Source organism: Rhinolophus sinicus, linkage group LG05 (genome assembly GCF_036562045.2).
Source record: "Rhinolophus sinicus isolate RSC01 linkage group LG05, ASM3656204v1, whole genome shotgun sequence".
NCBI classification, from domain to species: domain Eukaryota; kingdom Metazoa; phylum Chordata; class Mammalia; order Chiroptera; family Rhinolophidae; genus Rhinolophus; species Rhinolophus sinicus.
Genome location: NC_133755.1, coordinates 50574901 through 50588394, shown reverse-complemented (window position 1 = coordinate 50588394; position 13494 = coordinate 50574901). Strand labels below are relative to the sequence as shown.

The 13494-nt window shown below is 43.5% G+C and overlaps 1 long non-coding RNA gene across 1 annotated transcript in view; it reads right to left on the bottom strand.

The window, feature by feature from the left end:
- LOC141571561 (uncharacterized) overlaps positions 1-13494 on the bottom strand; it is a 26159-nt gene extending 12665 nt beyond the window's left edge. The window contains exon 1 of the long non-coding RNA XR_012496400.1: positions 13363-13494. This is a non-coding gene — a long non-coding RNA (uncharacterized LOC141571561). The remainder of the gene's footprint in view (positions 1-13362) is intronic.

Genomic DNA, 13494 nt, shown 5'->3' with positions numbered 1-13494 from the left:
CTTCTCTTTAGCTGGAAAAACATCAGACAGAAAGAAGAGGCATTTCTGTGCCTAAGGGGCCTCCCTTGGGAGAGGCCCTCCCTGAGAGACAGCCCTGCTGGATAGCTCAGCAATCTCATGGGGTTTTCCAGCCATTCCGTGGGATGACATAAATGAACCTGCTTTACAAACTGGGAAGCATCAGTGTTACCACTGTTATCAGGTTGCACAGCTCAGAAGTGTGGGTTGGTTTTATGGGCTCGTTCCTTGGAGAGGCAAAGCTTGAAGGCCTGAAAATGGACTAGTCATTGGAGGAGGTAAGATATGAAGAGAGAAAAGGCCTTAGAAATGAGCCCTACATGACATCACTGACAGGAGGAAGGAGAAACCATCAGAGGGAAGGTGTCAGGAAGGTAGAACAAAAGCATGATAGGTCCTGAAGTCAGAGACGGGGGACTCTTGGGAATGTGAGGGTGGCAAGTAGTGGGAGAAGATACACAGAGGCTGGGAAAGGCAACCAGGCCCAGTATTTGAGATGTGTAACAGGAATTGGTTGGAAGCCAGCTCGTAGAGGGTTGAGGATGTGTTATAGGTACAGATCTGGAGTCCAAGCAGAGCGAAGTGCCAAACTTCAAGTCTGTTCAACCTGGAAGTCTGAGACTAAAAGAAAGATACCCCTTCTTCCCAACCCCCCCAGAAAAGGAAGAAGAAATGCTGTAAAGAAGAGCCAGTAAAGGTCTTTCCTAAATAGCAATGTGATTGTGTTTAGGGACAGAAGAGAAGGACAGATACTAGAAAGAAGAGAAGCAATCAATCTAGAAACTTAGGGCAGAAACAGGCAGGTGTATAATGCTACTTTTTGGATTTCTTTTTCTCTTGTCTACTAGTCCTACTTAGGTGACTGTTGGCCGGATAAATTATGCAATTATGGGAATGGATTGTCCTATTGTCCAAATCTGATGGTTGGGTTGTCATAGTGTTTGCAAATGTGCAGGTGGCTGCCTTAGTTTTTTCTTGCATGTTTATTGTGTAACAGAATTTGTCATATGCTGCATTCATTAAAATATAGGATCTGTTCCATGCTATTATCTTTTTAATGAAGGTGCCCGTTGTGCAAGATTTTATGGTTACAGAAGAACAAAATACAATTGATTGAACAATGATTTTTCTCCCCACAATAACTGAAGCATTGCCCCCCTTATCACTTAAATGCAACTTTATCCATTAAAATTTTGAAACATATTGATTCGGATCTTCAAACTCTAACTGTCATACTATTTGACAACTAACTCCGGTTTCTAGAAACAAGATCATCAGAACTATAGCAACAGTACTTGTGAAGCACATGTATCCTTGGCTAGAGAGCTACTGAGAAACAACACCCAACCTGCCAGCTGTGCTATCAGCTTGAAGAATGAGGAGGAAGCGCCCTGGGCAGATGGTGGCAGTGGTGAGTTGGCGTACGCTTGTCGCCAGAGTGTGATGTCTGTGACTGGAGCTATCTCCCCAACCAGAAGTCTGATAAAGTGTTCCTTCTTAAACTGCAATATAGATGTCAAAAAACTCAAAACACATCCCTTGAAGCATGTGGCATTTTCCACGCTAAGCCATGAGTGGAACAAGATCATTTTGCAAAAGTATCTCGGTGGGAGGTGGAGTTTGCTGGTTTGAAAGATGTATTATTATGTCCCCAAATTAATTGGTCAGCAGCTCAAGGGGAAGGCCATTCCTCCCGATCACTCAACATAGACATAAGCTCATTTTTATGATCCTAATTAATACGTCAAAAGGTTTTCTGTATTCTGTGGTTCTTAGAAAAAGAAATAAGTACTATATTGCTATACATAAAGGTGCATGGTGATAACACACACACACATTTTTTTTAAATTGGCCTTGTTAGAAGGCAGCATCTTATAAGTAATAACAAAGGAGTTTATTGTAACAGCTCTTACTAATTGCCAAGCTAAACAAAGTCCCTGGAAGTAGCAGCTTGCTTCTCCAGATCTAGAAAGTAGACTTTTGGCTCTTGCTATATCTCACTGTTACACAAATGAGACCCCTTGCTTCATCATACAACACGATTGCTATTGAAATAAGAAAGGCTTATCAGGATCTGGAACCAAATGTGCTGTAACAAGCAAGTAGCTTAGTGTGAGGTAAGGGACAGTGGAGGCTGTGGCATCATAAATGATGGTTGGTGGTGAGAGACAGTTTCAAATAGCAGTTGAGTGCAGGCTCTGGAGATAGAATGCTGAGGTTCAAACCCTGGTTCTATCACTTGCTAGCTGTGTGGTCGTGGGTAAGCTACTGAATCTTTCCAGTTCTCAGTGTTCCCATCTGTAGAATGGGAATGATAATTGTACCTACTTTGTACATAAGATAACTGTGAGGTTCAAATGGCCTCATGTCAGTGAAGTGTCTAGCATCGTCAGTGTTCACTTGGGCATTAAGTCTGCTTGATCACCATGAGCAATCAGTATTGATTGGTGAGCAGTTGAAAATGAGCCACAGTTTGCAGCTCTGTTCGTACCAAGTGTTCTGGGTTTTCTCACTTGGTTCTCACCAATGCTCCACTCTTGTTTGAAGTCGTACAGGCTGCCTGCTGACTGGCGGGCCTTGGTTCCCATTTCTGATCTGGTTAGTTTTCTAAGGATTCCATTTGTGCACATGCTCCATCTAGATTTTCCAATTCTGGCCACTTGAGATATAAACCTTCCCTTGCCAGTCTACCTTTAGGAGACAGAATTTCTCTTGCTACTACATGAGCTGATAGGGAATGACTGAGGACAAAAGAAAAGAATGAAGATATGTCCTGAATGGAAACTTGAACCTGGCTATCTAAGTTAATAATAGTAACGCTTCCACAAACATAAGTTTTAATATGTACTAGCTATTAAGGCAAGAATCTTACTTGCATTTAATCCTCACTGATCCTTATCAGGTAGGCATCATGCATCCTCACGGTAAGCTACCTGGCACTTCCTTTCTGCTTGGCGATCCTGGTCGCCGAGCAGACCTACGTTGGCAACACCAGCCGCAAGGCTGTATGGGAGATTCCTATTGTCCAAGGATAATTGATCCTGGAAATAGGCCAATTATGGTAAATTGATTTAAAGAGGGATTAACGTTTTCTAGTAGGAAACAAAAGTTCTGACTGGAAATTCCTTTTAGAAAGTAAACAAAACACTTAATTTTCAGTCTTTTAGCTAACCAAGTTTAAGTTGGTAATTGGAAGAGTGTGCTAATTCTTAGAATGAATAAAGGATTAATCATCTGTTTGAAATCTTTATAGATGTGTGTAACTTCTGTCAAGTGTGCCTTCATGTAAGGCGTGCCACGGGACTGTTCTTGGATCTCACGTTTTGTCAAGGGTTTCTCATTCTTTGAGATTCAAATCATCATTTTTGAAATAAAAATGCTGATGTTGAAACAATGATCCACTCATAGAAAGGTTGCAAGTACAGTACAGAGAACTTCTTTCCTGACCCTTTTGAGAGTAAGTTGACCACCGGATGCCCCATCACCCTTTCTTTCTGCCCTTGGAGAGGATCTGAGGAGTGCAATCCTGGTGCTGGCAGAGATGGGCATTTTTGGGGATTTGGAGATGGGGGCAGAACAGGCTATGCAAGATCAGCAACATTCCTGAGAGGCACAGTCCCAAACAAAGTACATAAGAATATGCTGATGGAAGAGATGGAGATTAACTTCTCGGGCCGGAGCAGGTTTCCTTGGGGACTGAATCAGCAAGTATGTGTGTAGACGGAAAGGGCCGTGAGCCATGTGCAGCCACAGCATCTGGCCTTGGTGGGGACAGGGATCGATGCCAAGGTCCAGGCCAGGCTGACTTAGAACTGGACTTCGAGATGTAGGATTTTGCTGCTTGGGGGATGGGTATTGCTGGGTGGCAAGATGTTCACTGACCCACTGTTGTTTATTCTATTTGTCCCCTGTGGCTACAACACGGGCATTTCACATCATGCAAGGCTCTGAGTTTTGTTCTGAGTTGCCTGTGATCCTCTAGAGGCTGTGTCCCTGGGCAAAGACCACCCTCAGTGTTGGAGTGAGATGCCAGTTGTGCTAGGCTCACAAGGGCTCCAGAAAGGATATATGGATGAACATAAGTGTCTGTTAGGAGGCCTGGATATGCCGCCATCACACACTTCTAAACTTTGGCCTGTCATAGGAGTGTTCTTTGGAAAGGATTTCTGAGAGAAGGAAACTTGTGTGGGTGGTAGATTTCCACTGACACCTCTTCAGGTTGCGGTAATGTGTGTATGTGAAATTAATTACTGGGGACATTTCTTCTAATGGCATTTTAAGATCCGAAATGAGATAGTCTGGCTAGTTGTGATGAATTTATTAGCACCCTGGGCAAGCCCAGAAGCATCTATCTTCTGTCTCTCATCTTGCATTTGCCCCAGCTAGTGGTTATGTGTTTTAGCAAAACTCCTACCACCATGGGGGGTCTAGTCATTTCCTTCAGAAGTACTTTTGCCTGCCCCGGTGTTCACTGGTGGTCTTAGGGGGCATATTCTGATGAGTTTAGGCAGCAGAGTATTTTCAAAAATTGCACTTCCCTTTTGAGGGGCTGGGCGTCCTCTGGTTTGTCAGTCCTTACCATCCTTATTACCTCACTGGTTTAAGCATTTAACTTTGCAGCCCTGGGTCAAGGGCATGGAAGCTCAGAGGGAAGGCTGTGCCAGTGGTTGCCTTTGGCTTGGGGATGTTATTGTGTCTTCTAAACTTGGGGGGTTTCGGGGTTGGTCCTGTGATGATATGGATGCTGGTTGTTCTCTCTGGAACTCTGGAAAGATACGATCTGGGGCATACAGGACAGGATCCATGGAACTCGGGAGTGATGCCACCTCCAATGGCACCCCCTGGGCTGCAGCTGTTTAGGAAGAGGTTCAACCAGCACCCAAGGAAGGCTCTTAAGGCCCAATCTGATCAAGATAAAAAAAATGTTAGAGGGAAGACAGATTCCTATTTCTTTGTGAAAATAAGCGAGGGAGAGTTCTTTTGTTGGAAATGTAATTTTTCCATGGAGACAAAAGGTTGAATCAGTCACGGAAGTAGGTTTTGGTGTGTTGTGTGTGCAGGCATATGTGTGTGTGTGAAGTTTGGTATGTTTGGCAAGATCTCTACCTGGTTTGTGCTCCTAACCCTACCTGTGAGCTGAGCTTAATTTAAGAAAGCCAAGTATTTCTATTTCTCTGACATACCAATAGAATGAGCTTGGTTGTTAAATTCATTGAAGGAAATCCTCATCTATTCTAGTGGACTTCTTGAAGGGATATTTATGCATTTTATAAAAGGTCCCATATGTACACAGAGGAGAATGGCAAGAATTGGATGGAAGATCCCCTCAAAGGTACAGGCAGGGCTTCTCTGACGTGCTGCTGACCTCCCTTGGACAGATGGCTCTTTGGGTTAGCAGAAAACCACCAACTGCAAGGACCACATAAGCTACCCCTGAGGGAGGTCAGTGTGTCCTTTCACCTTCCATCCTCCCCCTCCTCCCCCTATTCTAACCCCTGGGCTGTCCAGAACAGATCGGGGATCAGATGGGCTCCAGAAATAGCGTTAAGCATAAATCTCCGAGTGGAAGGGTAGAGGGATTTAAATGCAACTCGATTATTTTCAGGAACTCTTCTGGTCCTCTGATCACTCTCTTCCTTTTTGGAGGATATTTCCTTCCAGGAATGTGTCCTTCCAACAACTCGGGTGTGGCATACAGGCCTGGGCACCTGCCTCATTGGGGGTGCTCTGAGATTAGAGGAACCAAGTTCCCCTGCATCATGCAGGTTAGGCCAGGTCTCCAAGGGAAGAGACAGGCCACGTGGGGTTTGATGGACAAAGCCCTGCTCATTATAAAGGATCTTCATTTGCTGGAAGATCATCTGTATGGCTCTCCCTCCAGACTTGAGACGGCAAGGCTGTGGTCACAATGCTGGGTTCTGATGCCCGGGTCCTGTCTGCACTTTCACACACGGAAGCAGGATGGATGATTTTGAGCACAATTTAGATGGAAAGAAATATGACTTTCTACACTGTATTCCACTTAGTCTTGAGAACCCAGTGAGACTCTTATGACTCAGATGGTGGGAAAACTCTTTATTTTGCCCCATTAAAGTCTATCTTCCTTGAGTAAATAAATGCCGAATCATTTCAATGTTCAGAATCCCGATGGGAGCTCTTTGCCTCTTAAGTGATCTCCCCACTTCTCCTCCTCTTCTAGCTACCGTGGGGACGATATGTATGCACTGTAGAGGCGGGAATGGAAGCTCTCATATGTATTTCCCCTCCCCTGACCCCAGCTGGTCCTCTGGCCCCTGGTTTTGGGTATTGCTGAGCTGACATTCCCCGTGTATGTCCATGGCCCCACTGTGGCTCTCTTCTCTAGGCCAGACTTGCTGGGCCTTCTGCACTCAGAACCCAGGCCTCTTCTGGTCTCTCTGGCTTTGCCACTTCCAAATGGGCTAGGAGGCTGCCCTCAGCCCCATATACCTGGTGATGTCCCTCAGCCATGTGGCCACTAAACTCCTCTGAGAGGCAACGTCCCAAACAGTTGGTGCAAATCCTTGCTTCCCTCAGATTCTACTTTAAGTGTCTTGGGTTCTATTGCTTTGGGTCAAGGCCCAGGATGGCACAGTACAGGGGCCCTTCCTAGGGATCAGGCAGCTTCTGCACAGGAGTTCCATCCCCTCTGAATAACTACATCCTTCTGGTTCAACCTGCATCTCAGTTCCTGGTTGTAGGCAGTCTTCCTCTCGTCGTACCTTGTCTCCTTCCTGTTCTGTGCCTACCTGGTGAGCTCTGCCCACTAGAACCCACACATTCAATAAAGTCAGCTTTGTTTCAAATGAGAGTCTTGCTTTTCAGACTCTTGTTAAGCTGGGCACTGAATTCTAAAGCTGAGCGAGTGAGGACTTCTGTTTGTTATCTATCTGCAGGCCCCTTACCCCAATCCCCAAGCCTTGACTCAGGAGATGGAGGGAAAAGTCCACTGGATAACGTGTCAGATTATCCAGCTACACAAACAACAGGAGCGCACCTGCTTCATTAAAGGATTTGAGCAGGAAGCTGGGTTTCTAGTCCTCAGACCAGACTCTTCTTGGATATTTAACTGCTTGACTTAGATGAGGCCAACAGGTATTTTAAAAATGAACTGTGAGAATAAGACAACACCAATAAACTTCAAGTTTTCATAATCTGATACTTAAATATTACCTTCCTGGAATTTTCCAGATAACTCTTAAGACAAAAATAAACTAAGACAACGAACTATAATAGACTACAGGCTGATATAGGCTCTTTAGGTAAACACAACAATATATGAATTTATCTCTTAGGTTTAAAACATAGATATGTGAAAACTTAAAATTTTTAAATAAAATGTCTAAAGCTAAATGAGAACTCAAGAAAAGAAAGCTTGATCACATACATAGTGAAAAGCTTGATCTAGGCCAGAGAAAGGATGACCAGCGTCCATACTATTATGTTGTACCAGGCACTGTTCCTGGCAGTTTATACCTATCAACCTATTTAGTTTTCATAACCACCCTGTGATGCACAAATAATTATATCCATTTTCTATGTCAGGAAACTAAGGAACAAAAGTTAAGTCACTTGCCCAATATCCAGTGAGCCAATGAAGGATTGGAGTTGGGGGTTGTGGGTAATAGTGTTAAACTCTTTAACTCCCTCTCGGAACTCACCCTTGAAATGTAAATGAGAGCAAACTAGGAAATAGATAAATTTTTTAACTTAAAGCATTTGGTTGCAATATTTTATTATCCATAGTGATATACATCTGGGTTCCAGTATCTGAACTGCCTGACCATGATTTGAGTGATTTTATTTTTTAGTCATGCATTTGTCTCTTCTTCAAGTTGAGATGTCAGAAAATTGAGATGATACAAAATGATCTTAGTAAAACCACTAATGGAAATATACTAAAATGCTTCCAAGCAGTTTTTTTATACAACCAAATTAAGAAATTATCCTATGGTACACAGTGTTGTGTTCTGTTTTATTCTGTCATTGGCATGTTTAGAGGTTACTATATAGTCAACTTTATAACAAGTTTTAATGGCCCATGAAATGGGACAGTTTTCTAATTGTTGGACATTTAAGTTGTTTTCAGGATTTTGTTCTCATAAACATGGCAAATAACCTCTTCTTTCTGTATTTATAAATTTAAAAAAATTTTTAGGATAGATTCCCAGAAGTCGAACTCCTGAGTCACCGGTAGGTACAATCTGTGACTTGATGTTTGGTGCTAGTACCACAGGTGTGTAAGAGTGCCAGTTTCATCAGATTCTTGCCAACATTGGGATCTATTAAAAATGGTAGAATTTAATGGGTAAATATTGGTATATTTAAATTTAAATATCTTTAATTACTAATGAAATTAATTTTTCTGGAGATATTTCTTGTGTGAACTGTCTGTCTTTATCCTTTAACTATTTACAATAAATTCTCTTCTATGTTTCAGGCTTCCCCAAGTGTGAAAAGTGAACAAGCTGGTCCAGGCCTACTTTCCAGAGACAAATAAAACAGTTTTGAAAGTTTTGGAGTATTTTTAAAAACAAACATTTTGTGATAATTCAGTTTATAATTACCCTTTAAATGGCCTTGCCTGTCACAAATCTACTCAACTCTACTTTCTCCTTAATTAACGCTTTGAAGAAATAGGCTTCAGGGCCTTCAGCCTTCACTCTCATTCTTCAAATCCTCCAGAGGTTTCTAGCCTTATCTTCTTAGGTCCTACACCTAATATCTTTCATTCCATTTGTTTTCATCACTGTTACACTTCCTGGGGAAATTAACCTTTAAGAGGAATATAAATTAAAGCTAGAAGAATGTGGTGTTATAAGTTTTGGCCAATGGGAGTGAGAATTTTCAAGATTATCTCAGTATCCAGCTTAGGCCACGTGGCACTTTTGTGCAATTTAGACCCCGAAGCCCCTTGAGCATAGAGACTGTCTCCATCTTTATAACAGTTTCCCACAAAGACAGAGCACTTACTATATGCTGGATTCTGTTCACCTGCCTCACACATGTTAATGTTTTTCACAACACTCTTGCTAGATGGCCACCGTTATCCCTGTTTTACAGATGGGAAACCAAGGCACAGAACACATATTAGCTTGGGCCCCCATAACAAATAGTTAAACAACCAATTGGGTGGCTTAAACAACAAATTTATACTTGAAGTTCTGGAGACTGGAAAATGTAAGATCAAGGATGGAAAGGTTTGGCTTCTGGTGAGGACGCTTTTCCTGGATTGTGGGGACAGCTGCCTCCTCTCTGGCTTCACAAGGTGGAGAGAGAGTGCACGTGAACAAACGGTGGTCTCTCTGTCCTTATAAGGACACAGATCCTGTTGGATTAAGGTCCCACCCTCATGACCTCATCTAACCAGAATGACCTAAAAGCCCTGTCTCCAAATAGTCATGTTGGGGATTAGGGGTTCAACATATGAATTAGGGGTGGACACAGTTCAGTCTATAGCATTCTGTCCCCGACTTCCCCAAATTCATGTCCTTACCCTGGGTGGGACTATGTGTTTTCTAGGGCTGCCATAACAAAGTACCACAGACTGGGTGGCTTGGACAACAGAAAAGTGTCTGAGCTCAAGAGATCAAGGTGTGAGCAGGGTCAGTTTCTTCTGATACCTCTCTCCTTGGCTGTAGTTGGTTGTCGTCTCCCTGTGTCTTCACATGGTCTTCCCTCTGTGTCAATCTATGTCCACATTTCTCTTCTTATAAAGATTCCTATTGGATTAGGTCCCACCCATCAGACCTCACTTTTTATATTTTAATTATTTCATTAATGATTTCTTGAAGACCTCATCTCCAAATAAAGTCACATTCTAAGGTACTGGGGGTTGGGACTTCAATATATATGGATTGGCAGGGGACACAGTGTAGCCCATAACAGAAGGTGAGTACTGTTACCCTCACGTTACAGCTGGGAAGTGAAACCCCCGAGGGCAGAATCTTTCCTGAGGCTACACAGTCATGGGGACCGAGACTGCAGCCTGAGGTCCTGGACTCCCAATTCTCCTTCCACAGCAGGCCTCGGCTACAGGGCTGGCTGAACTTCCACTTGGGAGAGTGGTGTCTTCAAGAGATCTAGACTTTATCTTGCTTTGAAATCACTGTCTTTCCCCTCACCGACTGTCTTAAATTGGGTTCCCCTAAAAGTAGGCCATGATTTGTAGTTGATTTGGGAGGCAAGCCCAGGAAGCACCAACAGGGGGAAGGAAAGGTGATATGGGGAAGAAAAGCAGCCTATGAAAGATGCATGTGGGCAGCTGGGGCGCAGCTCTGCTGAGGCACTCAGGGAGACTGAGCACAACATGCTACAGAAGTGTCCTCCCAACACCCAGAGATGAGGGACCCTGGCTGTTGATCCACTAAATCCTGATGGTCATTGGTTGAGAGCTGCTCTGCTGGAGTGTCAATTCCTCCAGCACCTCCAACTTGCCCATGGAAGGCCCTTGGTGAGCATGCCTGAGCCTGGAGAGTGCTAAGGCACTGCATTAGTTATGTACTACTGTGTAAAAAAAGACCACAAACTTAAAACAACACATTATCTCACAGTTTCTGTGGGTCAGGCGTCATACCTGGGCATGGCTTAGCTGGGTCCTCTGCTTCAAGGTCTCTTTCAAGGCAGAAATCAAGGTGGTGGTCTGGCCTGGGGTCTCAGCTAAAAGCTTGGCTGGGGAAGGATCTATTTCTAGTCTTATGTGGTTGTTGGCAGAATTCATTTCTTCTAGGACTTTTGGACTAAGGACCTCAGTTTCTAGCTGGCTGTTGGATAGATGTTGCCCTCAGTTCCTTACCATGTACTTCTTTCTAATATGCCTATTTGCTTAATTAAAGCCAATAAGACAATTAAGAGAGTCAGCTAGCAAGATGAAGAATCTTACGTAATGCAATCACAGAAGTGACATCCCATCCCTTTTGCTCTATTCTGTTAGTTGGGAACAAATCACAGGTCCTGCCAGCACCTAAGGGAAGGGGATTACACAAGGACATGGACACTGAGGGGGGGCCCTGTAGGTGTCTGTTACAAAACTGCTGTTTTGCTCTCTTTACAAGTTATTGTTGGCCAAAAACATTTTTGTCAAGAGACTTGGAGATTAGAAATAATTTTACTGCAAATCAGTCAGAAAATCTAATTTTAAACTATCTGGCCACTGGGGGCTAGCCAAATGTGAATTTTTGGGTCTGACATGGAGTCTCCTATGCTTCTTTTCCCTAGTTAAGGGCCAGGCATCTTGGACTTTCTGCAGTGTGGGTTCTACATCCTAATGGTCTTCCTGGGCCAGGCTGTGGAGCCACCTACAGTGGTGGTTCCTTTAATTGGATTTCAAAGTGAATTTAGAATTGAGCGAGAACCTCAGGATCTTTAACTAGAATTCCATCTAGGCTGTTAATATAGAAATTTATATAATGAAATCTTGTTTCCTGTCTGGCATTTGAACAATTCCTACAGCCATAGGATGGTGCTATTCTTCCCAGCACTTGTCATATTCAGGTATCATATTCAGTTGGCATCTGGGAGAAATGAGGGATTTGTTTTTTTCTTTTTTCTCTCTTTTTTTGTTTTACTCTGATGGCTAGGAGAGCAGAATCACTTTTTTGGGAAAAGGAGAGTATATCATATTAGCCTTATCAACTTTATCAGTGTCTTGTACTAGTTCAGTTTTTTTTAAATCAATTTTTTTTTTTTTGGTTTTCTCTGAAGGCCATGTGCAGGGCAGTGGTTAGGGCTCACAAGCTCTGGAGCCACAGTGCTTGAGTTTGAAGCCTGACTCAGCCACTCACTAACTGTGCAAGTTTGGGTAAGTTACTTAACCCCTCTGTGCCCCAGTCTCTTCATCTGTAAAATGGGGTAATAATAGTACCATCCTTATTGAGTTCTTGTGAGGATTAAATAAATAAAAATGCATGCAAAGCCCTCAGGACGGTGTCAGGAGCCAACAAGAGACTGCTGGCTCTTGAGAAAGCTAAATAGTACACTAGGAAGAAAAATTTCTGCGTGATAGAGATGACCAAAGGGATTTATGAAACCTGCAATTTCTGGACTAAACAGAAATTCTCTATTCCCTTTTTGGGTTCTATTTCAGAGAAGTACCCACCAGCGCTGTGATTTCAGGGCTCTGGAGAAGGTGTTCCTGACTTCCGAGATATTATCAGTTCATACCGATAGCGCACAGTTGCCTGAAGTGTCAATAAACACATCACTTCCTGGTTCAGGCCAAACAGACCTCGGTCCCCGTGGCTGAGCTGCTTGTAATTCTAGTAGGTTTTGACAGGACAGTGGGGAAAGGGCTTGTGGACTCAGTGATCCTGAAGACGAAATGCGAATGAATGAGAAGCTGTGAGTGGGGAAGGATGGTGTAAAGACTGGGGGCTGGAGGGGCTGGAGGGACTGGAGCAGAAAGACAAAACTTACTCTGGTATCTGAAACGAAAAGGCTGCTAGTTGTTCTAGGGTTGTTGTGCTGGACGTTTTCTCTTTTCCTACATCAGTAGTAGCTCACATAGAATGGCATTTCTTAAATGTTAGTGTGCGAAGGAGTCCCTAGGGATGCTTGTTAATAATACGGATTCCTGGGCCCTCCAGAGACTGATTCTGCAGCAGCACTGTGGTGGGGTCTGGTGATTTCTATGAGGGTGTCTAAAAGCCGTGATGCCCCAGAACCTAGAAGGAGCAGAGGGGCCATGATCTGATTGGGAGCTTTCCTGGAAGCTGTACTTGCTCTGCACTCACATTTTTTAGAAACACTTAGAGTGAATGTTGATTTAGGGGAGCTGGTAGAGATTATAGGGGTCTAACGTCCATGCTGCCACTTTGATGGCCCTACTCCCTGAGAAACACTGTCAGGGAGTATTAGGACGTCATTTTACAGAGGAAGACAAAAAAGCCCAGAGAGGTTAAATGACTTCATCAAGGTCACAGCTAGTTAATGGCAAATCTGAGACTGTGACCAAGGACTCTGGTTCTCCATCCAGTTCCCCATTCACTAAACACCTACCTGTTCCTATGGGTGACTGATTAAGGAGGGGAAAGGGGTGAGAGGAGGAAGTAGTGAGAATTGGAGGGAGCTGGGCCTATAGTCCCAGAGGGTAGGACAACAATAAAAATTTTGTTCTCTTTGAAAATGGAGTCAGAATTAGGATACGGATAATCTTGGCTTGGAATTCAAATGGTCTTACAATTGCTATTAAAATCATTAATAGTGTTACCTTCTAAAGGCAAGATGTCCCTCATACACAAAAAATATTTCAGGTGTAAGACTTCTGTCTTTCTTTCTTTTTAAAAAATTTTAAACCCCAGGGAGGATATATTCTCCAAGGGAGCTCACCTTTCAGATTTTCTTCCTAGTAACAAAATCCTCATACTGGCTCTTGGCTGTTTGTGGCGGTTCGTAGTGCTGGTGTGGACGTGGGCAGAGGCCAGCGGCGGCGGGACTGCGGCAGCGCCGGGCAGCAGGCAC